We start from the raw sequence: 19,702 nt of genomic DNA, 5'->3' as shown, positions 1-19,702 counted from the left end.
TGGGTCTGGTGCCCTGTGGAGACGCAGTTCACAGTCTGGTGTGCTTTATCTCCATAGGATCTGAGACTCTGCGTCTCTACACTGCCAGATCTCTGCAGGGCTCAATTCCTCCCATGTGTGGCGAGTTGCTGTTCTGCGGGCAGGGTTCTGCGCATGGAGGAACTCGGAATTTCTCGAGTTATGGACTGCGTTTTTAACCTGCCGCTGTTTAAATTCCTGTCATATGCTCCATGAAGCTTAAATTTGTAGGTGGGGGCTCCTATGAGGGGGAGCGTCTGTTCACTAAATCAGGGTCATGCCAGCAACGAGTTCTCCTCTAATCCTCCATCCAAGAGTAGTTTGTTGAAATCAAACCTGCCTGTTGTTCTTAGAGGAGAAGACCCTTGTGGCTCATCCAGTGGTGTTTGTGTCATGTAGCCCCTAAACTCACATCTACCAATGCCTGAGCAGTTGAGTCTGATTTGCCATCAAGCATAAAAGAAAAGGCCAAGGTGAGTGTGACCACTCTGCATTCCATGCCTGTGGGAATTGAAGTGCCCTATAGGAACAGTCCCCTAGGTCTAAAATGTGTATTGACTAAATAGATCAGGGGTTAGATTCTGAAGGCTGACCCTCAGGTGGCACCTACCAATTCATGGTCCAGTGACCCTTGTGGTGTGTGAGAGGAAGTGGGCATCTGCAGACCCAGTGGCTAAATAGGGGCATGCAGTCCCTCAGAAAAGCTGATCCCTACTCCATTGCTCTGCCTCTAGGCTCAGATCTGGCCTGGACCAGTGCTTGAAACAGCAATGCTTCCTCTTTCTTAGGAGAGTCATCCCTGGAAGGTGAGAAGATGAGATGGAAAAGTCACTATACTTTGGGATTTTATGGCTTTACTAATAAAGTGCACGTGTAGAAAAATTCAGAGAGAAATCATAGGAATCTAACAGTGTCATGTCTACCCTGGAGCCATAGGACATGATGCTGTCTTGCCTAAATTTCCCCTACTGGGAAAAATATTAAAAGCAGAATGACTGAATTGATAAGGTAATCTATGTAAAAGAAGGAACAAACCCAGCCATATGCTCAAAACTTATAAATCAACCTTTATTATAGACACTTCAATGCCATTTGTTAGACACTTCAATATTTTACATGATTTTCAATGTACATTGTACCAAAATTTCTATAACTAAGTAACTATGTACATAAAAGTAATACTTCCTGTTTCACTTTGCCTCTCAGAAGCAGCAGATTCACATATTTTGTGAAAGTAACATTAATAAGTTAACTGTTGAGGACCAAACTCTAAATGTGCTTACCTTCTGAAACAATGATAACCTCTGATCGGAACATGTTACACAGGTAGCCATTTGGCTAATATCTCCCCTTCAGCTTTTTGGCTAAAGAAATGTACTTTGAGATTTTTTTAAGGACCTTATTTGTTTCAATGTAATTTTCAGTGAATTGGCACTCATAAGATGGTTAGCTACAGGTCTCAAAGTGAAAACTCACCCAGGTCTAGGGCTAAATCTTACGTAGTCCACACCCAGTTCCATCTGGGTGAGGGAAGGGTGCAGAATTAAAATGTCACTATTGAAAAATGCACAGCTCCCAACACCAGCAGCCTTTGCCTTAATAAAAAGCCTCAGCTAACAATCCAGCAACATGAACAAGACCACATTTGCTTTTAACAAAAAGTGAGGTTCAGAGAAGGAAGAAAGACTAACTGTTCTGACCCATAGTGTGTGTGGTGGATTAGCAACATTCACTCCATCTATCCCTAGGCACCACTGCAAGGGTGAAGTGGAGATTCTCCTCCATCAGGCTGACTGGGCTCCTGGCCATGCAGTGCACTTGGCTGTGTGCTGTCTGCTGTCTGTGGATGTGGGCTGAGAATTTTGGGCATGCTCCTTGGAGTAACTGTCCATGTCAGCATTGCAGTCACTGCACACCAGAAGGCCACTGGGTTTTGAAGGAGAGAGCAAGCCAGATCAGAACCACTTCTAGCTCATCTCCATCCCCACACAGGCCACCCACTCAGACCCATGTGAGGTCCCGCTCTCCCACCAAACATCTTCACAGAAAAGTCTGGGGACATGCCACATTGTTAGTGGAGATGAGTCTTTCATGCTCACATGCCCATGATCAAGCAAATCTCGTACTTAGAGAATGTACATTACTTTGATCACAGCCAAAAAAAAAAAAAAGAAAGAAAGAAAGAAAGAAAGAAAGAAAGAAAAAGAAAACAAAAGCAAACCCCAACAGTTGAATTAGGTACCTTGCAGGGTTAAGAGTTTTCTGAAAAACTAGAAATTTAACCTCAAAACAGCCTTGGTGAACAGATACTAAATCTCTCTATGTTGCTTATTATTCTGGAAAATTCTTGCTCTGGTTTACTGTACTATAAATAGTATCTAAGAGACACACTCTTCTAGAATTAAAAGGACACCAGGCCAGACCTTCTTGTTTATATACTAAATACCAAATTCAGAGAGAGTACGAGATGGAAATGTAGGCATCTCCCCTCTTCATTTAGTAAGTAGGTCAACCCAGATTTTGATTTCAAAAAGGCACTGCTTTTCCTGATGAAAGCATCACCTACCCATCTCAGGTGGACCAGGTGTCCCAGTAGCTTTCACTGTCAATTTTCCAGGGTCCTTTACTGTACCTAACACAGAGCTTGGGCTGCCTGCATGTGATACTGTGAATATCAACCTCTGGGAAAAGGCCTGAATCTCTCAGACACACAATTGGAACAGACTCCCCAGTTTAGAAACTGCTTAGGAAGTCTCAATAAGCCTTAGGAACAGAATGGACAGAGTTGATGCTACAATCTTTCTATCAAAGATGGGTTATTACTGTGCAACCACAAAGCTGGAAATGGGCCTGTTTTCTAGTAACATTTTCCCAGCAAGCAGTCCTTCAGCATCTGCAACCATGTTAGAGGAGCAGCTCTCACAGGCTCAGCCTTCAGCCCAGCAAGCGCTCATAACTTTCACCAACTGAAACAACGACCTCTGTAGAGTGCTCTCCCTGTGACACTGAAATACAGAGTATATCTGGGTACTGCCCCTGGACTCTCATCCCTTGGTATCCATGAGGGGCTGGTGCCAGAGCCCCATGCAGATACCAAAATCTAGGGATGCTCTAGTCCCTTGTATACAATGACACATCATTTACACATTACGTACATATATCATCCCATATAAGTTACCTCTATATTAATCATCATGATTAGTAAAATGTAACTATATACATAGCTGTTGGACTGTATTCTTAGGGAATAATGATAAGGAAAAGAAGGCTACATGTTCGTGCAGCTCCTCTGCCCTGAATATTTCTAGTGTGTAGGTACTAGAACCCACAGACACAAACAGCCAACTGTGCAAGCAGTGGCTTGGATTCAGGGCCTGGGTTGTCCCTTGCAACTGTTTTTACAGCAGTCCTACCTTATCCCGACTGGGAGACGCATTAGTAATACCAGGCAGTGACTTTCCTGAGACACAGAATGTTAAAACCTCTGCAGAATTTGACAGACCAGGACTGAGCCAAAGAGCAGAGGCCTTGGCAGGGCAGCCACCTTTTTCACCTGATGCTGCCCATCTAATGCCAGATGCCTGTCTTGTGAGGAGCCTAAGCAACTCAGTGAGACCCTGTCTCTAAATAAAATATTAAAACAGGCTGGGAATGTGGCTCAGTGGTTAAGCTCCCCGGAGTACAATCCCCAGTACCAATAACAGAAAGAAAGAAATGAGACTCATTTCACATACACATTCACACACAGTCACTGTCATGATGAGGAAAGACCCAAATGGAAGGAAGAGATAGAAATGGTGAATATATTTGTAGAAAAGCCAAAACATGTACGCATACATATTTCAATACATAGACGAAAAATTAGGAAAAGATGTACTTCACAGGCCCCCAAAATGAAGTAGGGCTTCTACTTTTGACTTTCTGCATTTCTGAAATATCAGATTTTCTTTGAACCAACATAAGTTGTCTCTCAGTATTTGTGTAGGTTTGGCTCCATGACCCTCCTAACCCATTACCAAAATCTGTGGAAGCTCAACACTCACATAAAATGGGATAGACTTTGCATAGGACCTACCTACAACCTCCCATATAATTTAAATCATCTCCAGACTACTTATAAACATCCAATAGAGTGCCTACACAATACTTCACTTGTGTTCATTTAGGGTGTTATGTAGGATGTGGTCATTTCAAGTTTTGCTTTTGGGGAGTTTCTAGAATTTTTGATTTTGAGGAGTTTCTGGAATTTTTGCTTTCTAATTATTTTTATTCTTTTTTAATCTCTGGAGGCAATTTTCTCAGAGGTCTGACATCTCTTAATCTTAAAGCAGTTTTGAGGGCAGGTAGGGGCCAAATCCGTTCCAGTTTCAAGACGTTTGTTGGATACTCAGTATCAAGGCATCAATAATTATTGGTTCCACGAGTATAATTAGAGGAGCAGAACAATCAGTTCTTCCCCCAAATCCCAGAAAGCATCTCCAGTTGTGGGTGCTCTCAAGATCTGGGAAGAATGTAGAGACACTGTGAGGAGCCTTGCGCTACAGGGCAGGACCATGATGCGGGTGGTGAAGGGCCTGGCCAAGGGTAGAGGGACTAAGATTTGCAAGAATCTGAGGCAGGGCCACACTCCTCAAGAATCCTCATCCCAGCCCCACTACCATGAGTCAGGCGATTCGGGGCACGTGCAAGGCAACACCTACCTCAACAGCTCCTAAGAAGCGGCTCAGGCAGCAGGCGGAGGGGCGGTGACCGCAGCGGCAACAGGCGGTGGCGGCAGCAGGAGGAGCAGCAAAGGTGGCAGGAAGCAGGACTGAGGGAGGCGGGGCCTTGGCAGCCAGGGCAGCCGCAGGATGCGGGCTGCTGGCAAGTGGGGCGGCAGCGGCTGAAGGCTGGGAGGAGGCAGCAGCTGCAGGTGGAGCAGCGGTGGTTTAGGCTTCGGCAGCAGCAGCGGGCGCGGGATCATGTGGAGCGGCGGCGGCACGCGAGGCTGCGGAGGCAGCATTGGCGGCAGGAGGGGCGATAGTTCCAGGGGCGGGAGGCGAGACAAAGGTTGCTGCAGGCGAGGCCGAGGAGGTGGCGGGAGGCGGGGCCTTGGCAGCCGGGGCAGCCGCAGGATGCGGGGCGCTGGCAAGTGGGAAGGCGGCAGCTGAAGGCGGGGAGGAGGCAGCAGTGGCGGGCGCGGGTTCATGTGGAGCGGCGGTGGCGGCACCGGAGGCTGAGGAGGCAGATTGGCGGCAGGTGGGGCGGTAGTTTCAGTGGCGGGAGGCGAGGCAAAGGTAGCAGCAGGCGGGGCCGCGGTGGCAGAACTGGAGTCGGTGGCAGGCTGGGCGTCGGTGGCAGCAGGCAGCGAGGTACCACAGCTGCAGGCAGCGGGGCGTGGGCGTCAGGCGGCCTGGCGTCTGCAGCAGGAGGCGGGGCGCCGGCAGCAGGGCTTCCTTGGTGGTGGCGTGCAGGGCTTCATCTGTAGTGACAGGTGGATAGGCAGCAGCCAAGGCAGGCCGGTCAGAAGCAGCGTCAGTGGCGGCAAGTGGGTTGGAGGTGATTGTGGAGGCAGTCGGGTGGGAGGCAGAGGCAGCTGCGGCAGGCAGGTCAGAGGCATTGGCGGCAGCAGCAGTGGGAGTGGCGGTTGCGGTGGCGGCAGGCCTGTGGGTAGGTGGGGCGCTGTGGCACTGCTTGTTCTGTCCTGGTCTGTCAGGGCACAGGCGGTGATGTTCTGGTTTCTGCCACCGTGTCCCTGCAGTATGGGGTGGAGGAGACCCCCTGACATGTAGTTCCGACTGAGTGGATTGGTTCCCAAAGGACTTCTTCTCTGGTTGACAGAAGGATGAGGTGATGGCCCTGGCCCGCTAACAGCTCACAGCTGAGGATTCCGCTCTTGGGGAAGCTGCACAGCCGCAAGTCCTCTGTTCAGAGGGTGAGTTGGTGGTGTTGGGTCTTTCTGTCGTCCCATGGCTCCCCTCCAGTGTCCCAGGTGGCCGCTACCTGGAGGCACAGAGGAGGGTGATGGTCACGCTGGCCTACACCTGGGTCACAGCGCACTTTCTCTCACACTCCCACAAGTGGGCATGGAGCCAAATGCACGGGGATCCCGAACTTTTGCAAAACTGACTGGAGACAGACCGAAACCTCCCATGGGGACACAGGTCCTGGGACATTGACGAGGGGAAACACACTCTCCAGATCTCACAAGCAGAACTTGTTGGATTCCATCTCCTGCCCTTGCTTGCTTTAGGTGACCTGAGTTTGCAGGGATTCCCAGCCAAGCCCTAGGCAGCAGGGTCCAAAAGGGTTGTGAGTAAGGCACCAGGTATTTAAATACTTTACTACTCCAGAAGAGTCTTGGCTCCAACACTTTTGGAAATTGGGTACTGTCACTCCATCTACTTAAATCCTAGTGACATGGTGAGTGTAGTTACTGGTGGTATTCGCCTTGTAGATTGTAATTAGAAACATCTTTGAAAACTTTGAAAATGTTTTGCAGATACATATTTGTCAATTTGTTTTCACTTTGGGTCTGTCAGAAACGAATGGAGGACTATCTACTATTAGGTAAAGAGGAAAATAAAGGCAAAGTTGACTTTTTTATTGTTGGTTATTCAAAACATTACATAGTTCTTGATATATCATATTTCACACTTTGATTCAAGTGGGTTATGAACTCCCATTTTTACCCCGTATACAGATTGCAGAATCACATCAGTTACACTTTCATTGATTTATATATTGGCATACTAGTGTCTGTTGTATTATGCTGCCTTTCCTATCCTTTACGATCTCCCCCTCCCCTCCCCTCCCCTTCCCTCTTCTCTCTGTACCCCCTCTACTGTAATTCATTTCTCCCCCTTGTATTATTTTTCCTTTACCCTCGCTTCCTCTTGTAAGTAATTTTGTATAACCCTCATTACACACAGAACAAACTTCTAAACTATTATTGTGCACACCTAGTATTTCCCCCTTTCAACTCTGTTGAAAAAGTCTATGCAAGAAAAAGTCTGTGTGATATTTTATAGTTGTCATGTTTTTTAAAAGTACCCTCTTGAATTTGCTTTTTACTGTGTTTTATTTACTTTGCTTCTCACCTCTACAAAGGCTTGGGTGTATTTATGATAGGTTTTTAGCAAACTGATTCTAGCTCCTCCCATTTGTTACAAAACCTTGGAAATCATTTTCTTTTCTACAGTGTTACGGTGAGGCAAATTAATTTAATGTTATGACTGTATGGATTGTGAATATTGTAATTCTTATTATTTGCATTTACCATTTCTTTTCTCAAGAGAATTGCCTATCTAACCTGTCAGCTCCCACAAGTCCCCCTTATGTTTTGGACATTTTCTGTATAATTATATTCCTTGTTTATTTTGTCCACAACAGTGCAAACTTAATGAGGGAAGATTTCTTGTTTATTATTCCTCAGAGCCTGGGGTAGGCATTGGAGTAATTTTTGAATGACCAAACTTCTGGAAATTTTGCTACAAAAGTTTCATTAAATTATTTTAGAGTTGGGCAAGTTTAAATCCCCAATAAAAGCAAACAAACAAAACCAAAAAATAACCTCCAAACAACAACAACAACAATGTGGGTACAATAGAGTGCTAAAGCTAGTAATGAGTATGTTGCAGAGAAAATAGCATAAAATATTTCAGCTTTAAAATAGATTGAATGGAAAATAATTTAGTGTTTTCCTGAGCTCTAAGTAAAAAGATAGTACCAATGCATTTATAAACATTAAGTATTTATCTTAGATTGTTTGTTTGTTTGTTTGTTTGTTTATGCCAAAAGATCAAGTTTTCTAATGGTAATCCAGGATGGAGTTTTAAATTTAAATTCTGAAGTTGAAGACACATAACATTTTTTTTTTCTCCTAGCAGGTAGTGTTTTATAAGATGTTACCCATTCTATTTGGAGAGCACCAACAAGATTTATAAAGATGACATTTCCAATAGCTACTTTGTGAATTTCCAAATTTGGGATTTTTCTGGGCCAATGGACTTTTTTGACCCAACCTTTGACAGCGAGATTATATTCAGGGGAACAAGAACATTGATATATGTTATTGATGCACAGATAGTTAGAAATAATTATGTTTACTTGTCTTCCCTGGTGGCAAAAATATGTAGAAACAATGGAAAATTGTTCATCTTATTTTCATTTGTTTGCATCTCATTTCTTTACCACCAGATTCCATAACAGTATTTGATGCAATTGCAGAGGTGCTTTTGGAACAGGCATGTCTTTGTAATTTGAAAGAATCATTTGGTTAGGAGGTTTACTTTACATCCTGAGCCCTAGTTAATGAACACTTAGCATTGGCTTTCCAGTAAATTTTGCTACACATTACTATTAGCTATTATAGTAGTACTACAACTAATCAAAAAGATCCTGTCAGTGCCCATAAGATGGACTATGAGAAAAAACTGAGTCAATATATACTAGAGTGATTAGTTTCCTTGAGTGTCCAAATTGAATTTAGTCCAACAAGCATTTTTTGAGGGCCTACTGTGTGCCAGAACGTCAGATGAATGGTACTTGTCCCTATTCCTAAGAATCTTACTTTTCATAGCTGATATATTATTTAGGAATGCATTCTGAGTAGTAGACCATATATTGGGAACTTTCACATACATGATCTAATTTAATCTTCACAACATTGTGAAGTTAATATTGTAATTCCTGTTTTTTAGATGAGTAAACAGAAATCGCAGAGTTGAAGCAACTTGTTTAAAGTCACACATCTATTAAATGGCAGAGCTGGGCTTGCTTTAAAAAACTATTTAGAAGTATTGTTCATTTCCCCTTTCCTTTATATTATCAGTATTAAAATTTGAGGCATTAATTTGGGATTTTAATTTTTTATCTTGAGAAATGGAAGAACTAACTATTAGCATATTTGAATACTTGGATATTTCTGAATAAATAGTGTAATATATTTTCTGTGTTGGGGAAAGAGTTAGTTTGACACTTTCTTAACTCCTTGACCTTTATAAGATTCTTTTTATAAAATGATTTTTCTGACTTACAGGATAACTACAGGGAGACTTCAACAAGACTTCACATTACTGTTTCTAAAGTCTACAGAGTTGAGCCTGGGGTTGTGGCTCAGAGGTAGAGTGCTCACTTAGCATGTGTGAAGCCCTGGGTTTGATCCTCAGCACCACATAAAAATAAATAATTTTTTTTATAAAAGGTACTGTGTACAACTAAAATAAATAAATAAATATTTTTTTTAAAAAAAAAAGCCTAAAAAGTTAAACCAGACATGAATTTTGAGGGATTTATTCCCAAAGTTGATGGTCTGTCTGATTCTCACAGAATAGAAACAAAGAGGGACATTCATCAGAAGGCCAGTAATGACCTTGCAGATGCTGGACTAGAAAAAAATCCATGTTAGGTAAAAATATGTATATTTGAAATGAGATCCCTCCCTCAAAAAACAACCTGTGTGTTCGATATGAGAGCCCTGAAGATATATTCCCATCTCTGTCATTACAACCTCATAGCTTTCTGTTACTGATAGGTCCATTCCTAGTTCTGAAATATTCCGGTCTCTTCTTTGTTGAATTCCAAGCTATCTTGTAACCTTGGTGAAATTGAGAAGTTATTTTTCTTTCTTTTCACATTTTCCTGGTGATTGAATTCATGTGACATGTATCCATTGGTGCTTTTGCTCCACCCCCAACCTCTAGTTGCCTTAGGCAAATAATCTCTTGTTATGTTTGTGTTAAAGTCTAGCTTGAATTTCCATACTATCTTTAATAGTAGCAAGGGTCTTTTGAAAATGTGGTACACTTTCAAGTCTGGACTGATTCTAATATTTCTTAGTTTTTAAACACTTTACTTTTATGAAACTCTATCCTTTGTGCTAGGTGGATTTATTCTATAAGTTTGCACCCTTTTTCTTTGAAATAGTTGAAAGTATGCTTATTTATAATTATTTAATTAAGAAACTACTGTTAAAGATCACCTGCTAATTAAGATTAATGATTTTGAATTTGCTTTCTATAAGCATAGAGGAAATAACTTTGCCCATCTTATTTTTTGTGATATTGATACAAATGAGCATTTAAACATACCAAGAAAATGTTCTTTAATGATAGTAACAGATTACTGGGGAAGCAGAGGAGCAACCCAATGTAGTAATTATCTTATCCTGAGTCTGTTATGGTGTCTTCCCTATAAGCTCAATAATGTTCTCTGGGCCTCAGGGTCCAAGAGCTTTTAGTAACTCCCCTAGAAAACCATGCAAAAAAGTCTCATTGACTTCTAGTTTGCCTGGATTAAATTTTTAAATCATTTATAGGAAATTAGTGCTTAAAACATAAAATTCAGTGCTGAGGTTGTGGAGCAGTGGTAAAACTCTTGCCTCACACATATGAGGCACTGGGTTCCATCCTGAGAACCACATATAAATAAATAAAATAAAGGTATTTTTTCCATTTACCACTAAAACATTCTAAAAAATAAATTCAAACTATCTTCCTCTAAAAAGTATCCTCCTTTCTTCTCCCACTGTAATGTGTTTTGTTGTTGTTGTTTGTTTTGGGGAGTTTTTTCGGTATGGGGAAGTTAACAACTGAGCTTAATCTGCAGGCCATTTTTGCATATTTAATTTGGAGAGAGGAGCTACCTGAGCTTCTTAAGACCTCAATAAGTTGCTGAGCTGACATTGAACTCTTGCTCTTCCTGCGTTAGCCTCCTGAGCCATTGGGATTACAGATGTATGCCACCACACCCAGCCACCAAATGTAATCTTAGCTTTATATTTTTGTATTCTTATTTTGAAGATTAAGTTTAAGAAAAAAGGATCACTTCTCCCATCCCAGTAAATTTAATATGTATCTATTATATTTTCCAAACATTAATTTGAAATTATTCAGTGTTCAGTGGTTTCTTTGGCTTTTGTGTTATGCTAGATGTTGACATCAAACTGTAAATCTTTTGTGTTATACTGATTGCCCACATAAGAACTTTCTGGTAGCATGATCACTCAAATCAGAGATGGATTATAATTATGTATAGCTTGAGTTTGGATAATTTTTTGTTAAATTTTTTGGTGATCTCTTAGAAAATGATTCACTTAATCAAAGAGGAATAAGAAAAACATTTAACATATGCAATTATGTTAGTAAAATAGAGATATAATTCAACTTTTATTCTTTGATAATAGAAGTGTTTCTGGAACAAGTACTATTTTTGTTTTGGTATTGTGTTGTACAGACTTATATGTTATTTAATAATTTTTGGTCTTTGACTTTTTTGCTAACTTTGATTCTTAAAAGATACTGAACACTTCCACAATTTTGTTTTTTCAAGAATTCGGGTATTGGAAAATCTTTTCACCAATGTATACATTGCTGCAGACAGTCCCCCCACGTATATGCGGTATTATGAACTTTGCTGTGTCATGATTGATGTTGTAATGGATGTGTCTTCTATATATGGGTGAGTTATATACATAATTCTGCAAGACTTCAGACACGTGGAATAATAGCTCTATTTGTTGATCAAATTTCTGAGGCCTCTGGCATGTACTATATAAAATTTGCTTTAACTTGGAGCAAGACTTCTTTTAAAGCAGACTGATGAATCTTACTCTTTGAAATAGCTTGTCAAAGAGCAGTTGTAAAATATGATGAGTGCTGACTTACTTATCTCTGAATGTTTCTTCTACCATTATTTAAGGGATTTTCACTGTGTCTTCTCACTACTGGGACTTAACTAGATCAAAAACTGTTAATTTATTTAAATGTCAGAATGACAAAGTGCTTTATTAAATGTTTGAATATTAATCTTTTAGGAGCACATAAGTAAGGTAGTCAGAATTCTAGATGTCAGAGGACTTATGCATATAAAAATTTAACCTATACATCTGAGTTTCCAAAATAAATCTCTGAAATATGAAATATGAGCATTTCCCATATGTTTACTCACAAAATGAAAGACAGAAAACAGCAATTTTCTGTAATAGGTACAAGAACCAAAGAAAATTGGGGTGAATAAGTGGTGTTTCAAAAGCCAATGGCATTCTGTGAATCTTCTGATAGCCCTGATTCCTTTGTTATATTAACATGAATTCCCAAGATGATTTTAACTGCTCTTTGGCTTCTAATCATTGTGTCCTCTGTTCATGTTCTCAGATTTACCTATGATCACATCCATCATTTTGGTCTGATTCATCGGTGTTTTTCTCCAGCTAACTCTGGACAGGAGAACATATTTATCCTTTTTTTCAGTGCTGGGCTTAGAGCTCCAAACGTTGTGTGGAATACATACACCACGTCCAGTCCTGTCTTATCCATTTGAAAAATATTTTTCAGATGTTGATGGAGTTTTATCTTTATTTTATACATTTATACATGGTGCTGAGAATTGAACCAACTGCCTCACACTTTCTAGACAAGTGCTCTACTTCTGAGCCACAACTCCAGGTGTCTTATCCATTTCTGACCCACCTATTCTTATTTCCATTTCTTCTTATTCACTTTTGTGATTACTTGTTCACCTTGTTTTTTTTTCTATAATGAAAATGAGACATATTACCCATTATATTACTCACTCCTGTAGAGAATCAGATGTGACTGCATTACTATTACTGTCCTTGATGGAGTCTGCCTGCAAATGGGATATTTTGTCAAGGTATAGGGAGGTAGCAGCAGACATGCTTGAAAAACGAGGTGTCTGCTGTCCTTGGGAGGGCCTACTCGAAATGAGAGGCTCCTTCAAGGTTTAGATAACAGCGGATATGCTTGAAAACGAGGTGTCTGCTGTTCTTGGGAGCACTTGCCTGCAAACGGGATGTTCTGCCAAGTGGGCTAAGAGGGCACTGAGAAAAAATTTATTAACTGTTATAAACAAGAACAGAGCTCGGCATGCTCCAGGCTGAGAGTAGATTAGTCATGAGAAGCGGGCCACTTCTGATTAGAAAATAAAACTTCTGTATGCTATGTTTAATTAGCTGAAAGACCTGATTTATTGCTGTTGGAAGGCTGTCTTCTGTGTTCATAATACTATAAAAAAATTGCTTGTATAGAATAAAGGACTTTTTTCTGCTGTTGCTTTGCTTACTCTACTTTTTCTTTCTTTCTCATGCTGCCCTGCACGTGAATTACTGCAGCAACTCCTATTTTTTTTTTTTTTTTTGGTACTAGGGATTGAACTCAGGGGCACTCAAACACTGAGCCACGTCCCCAGCCCCATGTTGTATTTTATTTAGAGACAGGGTTTCACTGAATTGACTAGTGCCTCACCTTTGCTGAGGCTGGCTTTAAACTCATTATCCTGCTGTTTTAGCCTCCCAAGATGCTGGGATTATAGGCATGTGCCACCAAACCTGGCTTTCTCATTTCTACTTTTAAAAATGGATGAGTAGAATATTTGCTTTTTCTTTAAGACGAATAAAATTTCATAAGACAAATATTTTACAATTTGAAAATCAAATTTAATTTTAAAATTTATTTAGTAAGGCACATAATGAGATATAGAAATCATAATGAACTTCTAAAGAAAATAGGATACCACTTCACTATTCTCAACATATTCTGTACATGCAGTTTGACGAGCTTAATTGTAGTTAATTTGTTTATTAATTGATCCTGGATTTACATTTTTTGAAGGGGAACTGCATATAATTCTGACAATGTTAGCTTAATAAATGAAGTAGATGTTAGCTCCTGTAGGTCTCCCTTTGCAAGTATGAATATACCATAGAATATTTAGTAGAGCATATTTCTTTTAATTTTTATATTTAATCACTTTTTACTACTAGTAGTTTTCATATTTTAGATACTTCTTAATAGACTATGTCACTGAAGATTTATGTGAGGAAAGATTTAAAGCCTGCCATATAACATGTATCCTGTGTGAACATGTGGAAGGTATATGAATGCATGCGTGTAACAGTGCTGGTCACAGAAAGGGAAAGAATGTGTTGTTGAAACTTGGTATGCATTTTATCTCATGATGTCATCCAGAAGCTATTCACTTCATGATTTGAGTACTAACAAGTTGCCTTTTCCTTCCCCTCTCGTTTGCAACCTGTAGGGTATGCTGAATCTAAATCTTGTTCCTCATGGCTATGACCTTTGAACTTCTGCTTGGGTAAGAACTAAGCTTCAGATAATCATATTTTCCTGAAATAAATGTGAATTAGAGCCACAAGAAGACCATTTCATATAACTAATTAAAATTAAACATGCTGGGAGCAATAGCACATGCCTGTAATCCCAGCAGCTGAGGAGGCTGAGACAAGAGAATGGCAAATTCAATCCCAGTTTCAGCAACAGTGAGACACTAAGCAACTCAGTAAAACCCTGTCTTTAAATAAAATACAAAATAGGACTGGGTATGTGGTTCAGTGGTTGAGTGCTCTTGATTTCAATGCCTGGTAATAAATAAATAAATAAATAAATAAATAAATAAATAAATACATACATACATACATAGATATAGTAGCAATTCCAAATGTTAGAAAGGATATGTATCAACTATAATTTTTTTTGTAATTACTAATGAGAGAACAAAATAAATTTTGTAAAACTGATAATTTCTTATAAAGTTAAACATATACCTAAACAATAAATCAACAATAACAGTTTTGGGAACTTACCCAAGAGAAATGAAAACATATGTCCATGAAAGACCATTCTGGAATGTTCATAGTAGTTATATTAATAATAGCATAACTCTGGAGAAAACCCAAATGTTTCTGGTAGAAGCATGAATAAACAAATTGTGGAATGGTCACATAGTCGAATACTACCTGGCAATTCAAAAGATGGGCTCAAGAGACATGCAATGATATGACTGAGCTGCAAAACCATGTTGAGTGAAAGCAACTGGCATTGTTTATATCATGTAGCTCTGTAAAAATAAGAAAAGTATAATACACACAGAGAATGTGAGCCTGCTGAAGTAAGAAATACTGAAGAACTAATGAGTTTGGCATGATGGCAACAGGGAGATGGGCTGATGTATGCTGTTGAAGGCCAGGCTAAGGGAATGGGAATTGATCGGACACTTTTGGTCTTAACTGGTTATTTAACATGGGGAGGTGGAAAGGAGAGAGTTGCCTCAGAAGCACAGCTTCGAGGTTCTCCCTAGACCTGAAGCAAGTCATGGCAATGAGGAGATTCAATCACATTCATGCCTGCTATAAAGTAAAATTTAAGAAAATAAAGAAAATGATCATATTCATTTTGTATAGTATTTCCTTCTCCAAGAGTCTATTTCAACACTGTGCTCTATCCATCAGATTAGCATAAGAGAAAACAATAGTTTCTGCAGAGAAAACTAGTTCACAAAATTTAATGGATACCAGATATTGTTTTAGAAAAAAATTCAGTGGAGACTATAACACTATAAAATAATATGCAAAACTGCACCAAGAGATATTTTATTCTCATATGGAGAGCAGAAAGGCTGGGAAAAAGGAAATAGGAGCAAACACTGAAAGAAAATACAATCTTGAATTTCTCTCTATTGATGGCAGGTGAATGGAGCAGCAAGGATGCTTCTCCCTGAGGACCAAACTTGCAGCAGATATATACTTGCTACTCAGTCTGTGGCCCGCTGCCTATGGGCTGATGAGAGGGGATAGTCAAGTCACATTTACAAGGCCCTAGCAGCTGGGATTAGAAACTCCTCTCTGTGATCTAGTCAGCATCTAATTCAAGTCCATTTACTGACACAAAAATATCCTTTAGAGGTTTCTATTGATTTTTTTCCTGCAAATATATGTCAATGTTTAAGTTGATAATTTTCCACTTATCCTAATCACCATTAGTTTTCAGATAAAAAATATTTTAAGAAGAATTTGCTGTTAACACTATAGAGGATAATGTCTGAACAACAAAGATTTTACAGAAATCAATTTAGAGCCCTTGAAGTAAGTTGCCCTTGACAATCTATCTCCTGCAGACAGTACAAAGCAGTATGCACTGAAATGTGCCTCTTGTTCCAGATGTCATCCTGGAACATATCCTGATTAGACTGTCATCCTCAATACAATTTTAAAAAGCCCTTTCAACCTCTTTCTGCCTTCTCTTAGCCATACTAAAGTTACCCTTAAGTTCTCTAGGAGCGCAGTACCAGTTTCAAGAGTGGAATTTCCGCATTTCAGGGTTTGCTGAGTCCAAGTTTGTTTATCTGAACTTCTGCATCATGTGGTGGTGATGGTAGTTTCACTTAAGTTAACACTGCAGTCTACTATGCAGAGCAAAACATGACTCATCCAGCCTGAGAGGGGAATAGAGCTGTGCATCTGGTTGCAGGTCTTTCAGATGCAAGAAAATCAGTCCAGTATGTGGTACCTGTGAGACTACCCTTGGATGGGTGGAGCCCACTCGTCTAAAATCAGATCCCTGCCAGGGGATTACACCACACATAATTATGCCTCCAAATGGGAAATTACAATCACACAAGGGGACAATCAGGGTTCTTAATTGCACATTACTTCAAGTTTCCCCCATTTCCTCCATTAAGTTTGCTTGTCTCCATAGATTCAACCCTAAAAGGACACTGAAAGAGATTTGGCCAGTTTTAAAAGAAATTAAATTGTATACAAAGAAACGTAACAACTAGAACAAAACTACAAATCTACTCTCTCTTCTGTACTGCATAAGGGTTCCATAGAGGCCATCTGAGTAGCAAGCAATGACACTAACTCAAAGGCAGGAAGGAGGCAACAGATATTATCTAGTGGGACACTTCAGACCAAAAGTGGAACAATTTGGATAGAAGCTCCTCAATATGGATGCCCTTTGAAACATCTGGGGAGCTTTTTAAATACCAGCAGAAATATAGCTAAGAGCCACCTATAACCAAGGGGAAAAGTGGGGATGAAACTAATTTGCAATTTGTTGAATTTTTCAATTGATGTGATAGAAATATCACACAGTAGTAAATTTTAAGCTACCAGGATGCCAACTGAACACAGATTTGGGAGAATTAGAGCCAGGACCAGAAGGTTGCAGCAGATCACTGAGGAGTCAGGACCTCACCATGAGACTCTGCTTTCCATGGAAGGGTGAGGCCTGAGCGAGGGGACAGGCAAGTCTTCCCACAGGTGATGATAACAGGCAGTCAGTTTGAAAATAGCTACCCTCCTCCAATTTATTCCTTCCAGATTTCTGCTTGCACCTGTCATCACACCTGTAGCAACTGCAGGTTAGGGCCTTTCCCTTCAAACACTGCTACCTTAGGATAATGTGCTTGGTGGAAGTCTCTTCTTTTCCTCCTGCTGCCTTACACTAAGTTGCTCAGAGAGGACCTGGTATGGATGGTCTCCAAAAGAAGATCATTTATCCAAAAACAAATTTTAAGATAGCATTTGAGACTTTGCTAGGTCATGAGGAAATGGTTTAAACCACCCTTCTTCACTTCAAGAAGCTTCTAATCTGGAGGGAGAAGAAAAGGGATCATCAGTGTCAGGAGAGTCGGGGAGAGAAGTTCAAAGGAACTTTGTTGAAGATGCTGTTTAGCTGCTAACCCCTTGTTGCCTCTGTTGTAACAAACAGAAAGCTAAATGCCATGTGAAGGGCAGTACTGGGCATCATGGTGGCAGCTGTGATGGTGGTCTGAACTACCAGGGCTATCTGCTGTGCCATCTTCAGAACCATGTCTAGAGTGGCTGCAGGCACAACTTTTGTCAAGGGCCCACAGCAGATAGTTGATGACATGGAGCTGCTCTCGGAGAGTCAGGAGAGGACCTGCATGGGGGGATGAGGTGTGGATGAGGGCAAGGTGTTGAGCACAGCACTACCAGAGAGCTCTTTAACACTGTAATACGACTCCTGGGGCCAGACCATTTACCCCTTTTATTCCAAAGAAAACACTCGTGCACAGAGGATGAGAGGAACTTCCTGTTGGCACCTCCTCTGTCAGCTTTGTGCACACAACTCAGCATTCAGTTGGGTGTCAGATGTAAGGCTTTGGGCAAGAGCTGTAGGAGCAGAGGGTGATGGCTTGCTAGTCAAGGGCTGTAGCCAGCCTCATTTTGCACAGGTAATACATGGGTCATAGGTGAGGCAGAGCTCTCAGTGAAGTGACTCAGGAGCATGACAGACTTCTCCTTATCTGAATCCTCCAATTGCACATGTACAAATATGTTGTTCTCCTTGGAGCTGTCTGAGCTCTCTTCCTCTGTTAGCACACCCATGGGACTGGAGGAAGAGCTGGAGTACTAAGAAGATCTGCCCTCCTGGGGCATCCTGTTTACAAGCTGCTCCACCTCCATCTACCTCCACCAACCACAGATCTGCAGCATGGCCACCACACCCACCCTCCACAGGCCCAACGTGTCTGGTGGGGTAAACTAGGGCCAGTCCATTGCTGGTGACCAAGGTCAAGGCCAATAAGTTGAGGCCCAAGGAGTCTGACTTCCCTTTTTCCAGCTCCAGTTGAGTCTTAAGATTTTTTTTTTGCACTCATAATGAGGAAATCATACTTAGTAAGGCTCAAAAAGTTCACTAGGGTGAGCTTCTAAAAGACAGCGTAATACTTGTGTGAGTGCAGATTCTTGAGCTAATCCAAAATTCTGTTTTGCTCCTGGGACTGAGGGGCCTGAAGACGAGAGGACATAAAAGAATTGCAGGTGGGGTGTCCTCCTGGGCCTGGTAGACCAGTACTGAGCAAGCGCCTCTGGTGTGGGAGGAGTAAGGCAAGGTAAAGGGTGTACTGGATGAAGGTTGCAAGTGGTGCTGCACTCAGCTCTGGGAGGATGGGATGCTGGCCACTTCAAGAAAAGCCTCTCAAGACTGAAAAGGTTTCTGATCTCCAATTCCCCCTCCCCCCAGCTGTGGTAACCAAAAACTTTCTCACCAGCTCTCCATGGGCAATATCAGCCCAGTGAAACTGAGAAGGTGCCAGATCTCCAACTCCCCCTCCCCCATTGTGATAACCCCAAACTGTTCTTGCCAGCTTTCAGTGAGCATGGCTATCAGAGGGAATGAGTCAGAACAGGTTGCCATTTTTCAATTCCCTCTCTCCACAGCTGTGATGACTTGGTGACTACCCAACACAAAGAGCGCTCAGTTGACTACACCTAGGGGACTCTTCCTATAGGGCACTTCGATTCCCACAGGCATGGAATGCAGAGTGATCCCTCTCTCACCTTGGCCTTTTCTTTCATGAGCATGGGGTGGCCCAGGTGCCGCATGTCCAGAGTGAACCCAAGAATGTGGAGAAGAGTCCTAGTAATTGAAGCCTGGTGAGCAGAAGTGAGGGGGATAGAGACCAGGAAAAACCCTGTTGAGAGCCACAGCTGAAGGTGCCCCAGCAAATTTGCAGCTGCCAGCTGATTAGCTCCTCTGTGGTGATGCTCATTGGGCTGTTTCCCTGCCCTTTCAGACCACGGAGCTGCACATTGGGGGACATTTTTGGCTCTGCCCATGCGACCCAGCCAATCAGCCTCAAAAGCCAGAGGAGTGGGGGGGGTTCTGAGGCTTGTGGGAAGCCAGTGGTGGCAGTTGGGCTCTGAGGGAATTCCTGAAGAGCTCGTGTGGTGCGGCATGTGTGTGTTCTAAAAATAAAGTTTGTTTCTGCTTGACAAGTGGCTTGTGAATTGTGCCCAGCAGGATTGCGGCATTTGGCGGCCCATATGGGGAACAACTGAGGGTAAGTGATAAGGTAAACTGCTCGCCCCTGAGGGCAGGGCGAGAGGATGGGTAGGCATTTTAAGATTCTTCTTTCA

The 19,702-nt window shown here is 41.5% G+C and overlaps 1 pseudogene; it reads right to left on the bottom strand.

The window, feature by feature from the left end:
* Positions 1-4,741: 4,741 nt before the first annotated feature.
* On the bottom strand, positions 4,742-19,168 carry LOC143390226 (zinc finger CCHC domain-containing protein 14-like; annotated as a pseudogene).
* Between the last annotated feature and the right edge of the window lie 534 nt (positions 19,169-19,702).

This window comes from Callospermophilus lateralis, unplaced genomic scaffold (genome assembly GCF_048772815.1).
Source record: "Callospermophilus lateralis isolate mCalLat2 unplaced genomic scaffold, mCalLat2.hap1 Scaffold_52, whole genome shotgun sequence".
Lineage (NCBI taxonomy): Eukaryota > Metazoa > Chordata > Mammalia > Rodentia > Sciuridae > Callospermophilus > Callospermophilus lateralis.
Note: the sequence above shows the minus strand (reverse complement) of the source record. Positions and strands in the feature narration are given on the sequence as shown.